This window comes from Triticum urartu, chromosome 7A (assembly GCF_056163025.1).
Source record: "Triticum urartu cultivar PI428250 chromosome 7A, HENAU_Tu73, whole genome shotgun sequence".
Classification (NCBI taxonomy): Eukaryota; Viridiplantae; Streptophyta; class Magnoliopsida; order Poales; family Poaceae; genus Triticum; species Triticum urartu.
Genome location: NC_141879.1, coordinates 388,215,130 through 388,221,129, shown reverse-complemented (window position 1 = coordinate 388,221,129; position 6,000 = coordinate 388,215,130).

Here is a 6,000-nt window from a genome sequence, read left to right as displayed (position 1 = left end):
TCCAATCCGATTGGGCGCCGATCATGGAGTTTACTGCCGCGGACATCTTTCAGCACTCGCCGTGGCGATATTCTGAAGACACTGAAGTCTCTCTCTTTATCAGGAGAGCCCTGGCCGGACTACGGTCAGCAAGGTTGGTGTACGGACGATGAATAAATTCAAAGCCCACCCACCACCCACTTTGTAGCCACTGTCAACAACTTAACCGACATGCTCGACTTCGACTCCGAAGACATCGACGGTATGGACGCCGATGAAGGAGACGATGAAGAACCAGCGCCTATTAGGCCCTGGAAAGCCACCTCGTCATATGACATATACATGGTGGACACCCCAAAAGAAGGAGATGGCGATGGAACAGCGGAGGATGACCCCTCCAAGAAACAGCCTAAGCGCCAGCATCAGCGGCGTCGATCAAAATCCCGCCAAAACAAATATGGTGATTCCAGCACGGGAGATAATAATACTCCAGAGAGTGCCGAAGAAAACCCCCTCCAGCAAGATTTAGCACAGGAGGATGGAGAAACCAGCCCTCATGAGAGAGCGGCAGACAGAGAGGTCGAGGACGCTAATTATATGCCTCCCTCCGAAGATGAGGCAAGCCTCGATGACGATGAATTTGTCGTGCCAGAGGATCCCGTCGAGCAAGAGCGTTTTCAACGCAGGCTTATGGCCACGGCAAGAAGCCTCAAGAAAAAACAGCAACAGCTTAGAGCTGATCGGCCACCTCGTGGCCGCGACAGAGAGGCCTCTCGGCCCTCCACTCAAGCCGCACCCCATACCAAGGCACGGGAAAATGCGCCGGACCTGTGAGATATGTTGGAGGACAAGGCAAGGCAAACAAGATCGATCTACGGATCGCGTGGGCGCTACACGACTCGAGACGGTAACCGTCACGCCGGCCACAAATTCGGCAGGGCCGAACACAGTAGACAAAGCTCATTGGAGCTACATCGTGATATAGCCCAGTACAGAGGCGCCGCACACCCACTATGCTTCACAGACGAAATAATGGATCATCAAATCCCCGAGGGTTTCAAACCCGTAAACATCGAATCATATGATGGCACAACAGATCCTGCAGTATGGATCGAGGATTATCTCCTTCATATCCACATGGCCCGCGGCGATGATTTCCACGCCATCAAATACCTCCCACTCAAGCTTAAAGGACCAGCTCGGCATTGGCTTAACAGCTTGCCAACAGGATCAATCAGTTGTTGGGAGGACCTGGAAGCCGCATTCCATGACAATTTCCAGGGCACTTATGTGCGACCCCCAGACGCCGATGACCTAAGCCACGTAATTCAGCAGCCAGAGGAATCGGCCAGGTAATTCTGGACACGGTTCCTAACAAAGAAAAATCAAATAGTCGACTGTCCGGACGCTGAGGCCCTAGCAGCCTTCAAGCACAATATCTGTGACGAGTGGCTTGCCCGGCACCTTGGACAAGAAAATCCGAAATCTATGGCAGCACTCACGACACTCATGACCCGCTTTTGCACGGGAGAAGACAGCTGGCTTGCCCATAGCAACAACATGACCAAGAACCCTGGCAATTCGGATACTAGGGACAGTAGTGGCAGGTCACGTCGCAACAAGCAGAAGCGCCGCATTAACAGCGACAACGTTGAGGATACGGCAGTTAATGCCGGATTCAGAGGCTATAAATTCGATCAGTGGAAAAAGCCATTCAAAAGAAATCCTAGGGGCCCATCCAGTTTGGACCGAATACTCGACCGCTTGTGCCAGATACATGGCACCCCCGAAAAGCTGGCCAATCACACCAACAGGGATTGTTGGGTGTTCAAGCAGGCAGGCAAGTTAAATGCCGAAAATACAGACAAGGGGCTGCATAGAGATGACGACGAAGAGCCCCGGCCGCTGAATAACAGTGGACAGAAGGGTTTTCCCCCACAAGTGCGGACGGTGAACATGATATACGCAACCCACATCCCCAAGAGGGAGCGGAAGCGTGCATTAAGGGACGTATACGCGATAGAGCCAGTCGCCCCAAAGTTCAACCCATGGTCCTCCTGCCCGATCACCTTTGACCGAAGGGACCATCCCACTAGCACCCGTCATGGCGGATTCGCCGCATTGGTTCTAGACCCAATTATTGACGGATTTCATCTCACTAGAGTCCTTATGGACGGCGGCAGTAGCCTGAACCTGCTTTACCAGGATACAGTGCGGAAAATGGGCATAGATCCCTCGAGGATTAGGCCCACCAAAACGACCTTTAAAGGCGTAATACCAGGTGTAGAGGCCAACTGTATAGGCTCAATCACACTTGAAGTGGTCTTCGGATCTCCGGATAATTTTCGAAGCGAGGAGTTAATCTTCGACATAGTCCCATTCCGCAGTGGCTATCACGCACTCCTCGGACGAACCGCATTCGCCAAGTTCAATGCGGTACCACACTACGCATACCTTAAGCTCAAGATGCCAGGCCCTCGAGGAGTAATTACGGTCAATGGAAACACCGAACGCTCCCTCCGCACGGAGGAGCACACGGCGGCCCTTGCAGCGGAAGTACAAAGCAGCCTCTCCAGGCAGTTCTCCAGTCCGGCCATTAAACGTCCGGACACCGTCAAGCGCGCCCAGAGTAACCTACAACAAGACCGCCTGGCATGTTTCGAGCAGGCGTACCAATGCGGCCCCAACCCCAGCCCTAGCAAAAATGGGGCACCAGTACTTCGCGTACATAACTACGCTCTAGAAATACCATGGGTACAGGGGAAGGGGCACCATCACGGCAAGCCCAAAACACGGCTTAAACCGCACCAGGGGCTGCCGATTTTTTAATTTTCTCTTACTTTCAGGACTCCACTCTTCGGAAGGCCTGTTCGGCAGTTCAATTGCCGCACAAACGATGCAAGAACCAGGGAAGCAGACAAGCCATGCCACATTACGGAACTCCCAGGTGGTCCCTATCATGAGCAGTATACCTGTTTCACATACCATTCCGCAGTCTGCCCCTGGAACGGACATGTTAAAATAGTCCAACCTTTTGCTTATCACATTATTTGTATCGTTCTGCTTTGATCGCAGCCCTTTTAATAAACAATGCATAGCTTCTATCTATTTTTGCATTACTCTTTTTTTACAAATATATGTTCCTTAACGACATGTTGCACCCGTGCACTTCGGTACGACCAAGATAGGCCAGGGGCTTTAGTACCCCTCAACATGGTGTGAGAAGTCCGAACACTTTAACAAGTGCGGCACCCCGAACTTATAGCATTATATGCATCGGCTCCGAATCATGTCTTGGGTCAATAGTTGGGTTTGCCCGGCTCCTATGTTTTGGTGCCTTACGTTCCGCTATATCGGCTAAGGTAGCACTAGGAGAACCACTGCGATTGTGCCCCAGTTGAGCTGGGTTGAGCACCTCATTGGAGAAAGCTAAAACTGACTGTCATGATGAAGTGAGAGCTGGTCGCTATTCGAGAGGTTTTTCGAGTCCCTAAAGACTTATGCCGCTTAGAGCGAGGAGTCGGCTCTGTCCGGCCAAGGCGTGGATAGCCCCCGAACTCGGTCTTCAGAATACCAGGGGCTTCGCCGAAATTTAAAATTATAGAATCTATGGCTAAGTGAGAGTGTTCATGCATTATAGTCCAATTGCCTTGTTCGTTGGGCTGAGTGCCTCCCTCGAAGGACCCAAACATGGGAAAAAGAGCGCTCAGGTTTATCCCCGAACACCCCAGCACTAGCGGCACGGGGGCAGAAGCCGACGACTCGCCATCTCTCAGAATTGATAAATAGCCGCACATAAGGTAATATTTTAAATTCCAACAACATTGCTTAGCGCATATGAACAAGTTTTCAGCGCACAGGACAAAACGAGCAAGTTTCACTCAAAAATTACATCACTAGAACATTCATCCGCCACAAGGCAGGCACCCTTCAGAACATCCTTATAATAATTCTCGGGCTTGTGATGCTCTTTCCCCGGCGGTGGCCCGTCCTTCACAAGCTTCTCAGCATCCAGCTTTCCCCAGTGCACCTTAGCACGGGCAAGGGCCCTACGGGCACCTTCAATGCAGATGGAGCGCTTGATGACTTCGAGCCTTGGACAGGCCTCCACCAGCCGCCGCACCAGCCTGAAATAGCTCCCAGGCAGAGCCTCTCCAGGCCACAGCCGAACTATGAGGCCCTTCATGGCATGTTCAGCCACCTTGTGGAGCTCGACCAGTTGCTTCAGCTGGTCGCTCAGGGGCACGGGGTGTCCGGCCTCAGCATACTGAGACCAGAACACCTTCTCTGTCGAGCTGCCCTCCTCGGCTCGATAGAATGCGGTGGCAGCGGACACACTCCGGGGAAGATCTGCGAACGCTCCTAGAGAGCTCTGGATTCGGGTAAGTAACAAGTAACTCATGTTTATGTGTTTGCTTTGCATAAAGAATGCCTTACCCGCCGCTATCTTCTTCACCTCATCCAACTCCTGGAGGGTCTTCTGGGATTCGGCCTTGGCGGATTTGGCATTTTCAATAGACGCCGCGAGCTCAGATGCTCGCGTCTTTGAGTCAAGCTCCAAACTCTCATGTATTTTCATAAGAACCTGGAGCTCTTGCTGCACCTTGCCAACCTGGGCCTCGCACTTCTCCCGCTCGGTGCGCTCCGTGGCCGCCCTCTTCTCGGCCTCGACCAGCGCTTGCTTAAGGGTCGCCACCTCAGATGTGGCCCCTACAATAGCCGCGATAATCCTGTCATTTTTTGCAATTGCACCTTTTTATATATGTATTTAAACAAGGTATTTCTTACCTTCATTGTCCTTGACCTGCTTCTTGGCACGCCCGAGCTCTTGCTCGGACCGCTCGAGGTTCTGCTTTAGCATGTCCACTTCCGCAGTCAGTGCGGCGGACGCAAGCAGAGAAGCCTGCATACACATATTGACTCCTTTTTGTTAGACTCCTGCGAATTTTATTTGATCCTCTATTCGGCTTTTCTTCCTGAACGCCAAACAGAGCATCAGGGGCTACTGTCTATGCGGTAATGTTATTTACACATTCTTTACTTACCTCAAAGCCTGTTAAAAGGCTAGTACAAGCTTCAGTTAGTCCGCTCTTGGCGGACTGAACCTTCTAGACCACCGCACTCATAATGGTGCGGTGCTCGTCGTCGATGGAGGCGCCTTGGAGTGCCTCCAACAGATTGTCCGGCGCCTTCGGTTGGACGGGGGTCACCGGCACGGAGGGCCTGCTCCTCTTGGAAGGAGGTCGCCCGCCGGACTCTGGAACCTTTGAAGGTTCCGGAGCGATGTCCGGCCTAGAGCCGGACTTGGAGCCCTGGGAGATTTTATCCCCTTCACCCCTGGAGTCCGGGAGGTCGCCTTGCGGCGCCTCCAGGACCACCTCCTCCTGGCTTGGAACCTGTTGGGACAACACTTCGGCGTCGTCCATAGGGCGGCGGGAGGAAGCCGTCGGAAGCGAGTTCACATCCGACGAGTCTAGTGAACTGCTCGACGACGCGTCAAGCCGGTCTTTGGGTGGGCTGCATAATCATATTCGACATAAGGGAAAGCTGTGTAATAAAGGAATACTATGAATTACTATGGTATCCGGATACTTACGATTTCGCCAGGGGCTTGGCCCTGTGCGGCCACTCCTCTTCGCCGTCGTCGGCGTCGATGGAGTAGTCCGGAGGAAGGGTTTTTCCCTTCTTGGACCCGTCGGCCTCCCCAGTTGGGGCGGCCTTCCTTTTCTTCCCTTCCCCCGCTGGGGGGGCGGAGAGGTCTCTTCTTCCTCCTCCTCGTCTTCGTGGGAGGAGTGCGTCATGGAGCCGTCGGATGATGGATCTGACACCTCCTGGCGCCGGGCACTCTTTCGAGTCCCCGCGGCCTTCTTCTTGGCCTTCTTCTCCGGCCCCACATAGGGTGCCGGAACCAGGAGCTTCGCCAAGCAGGCATCAGCTGGGTCTTCGGGCAAGGGAGTCGGACAGTTGATCTGTCCGGACTTCGCCTTCCAACTCGGTCAAAGGTAAGGGAGCTTAGATCCC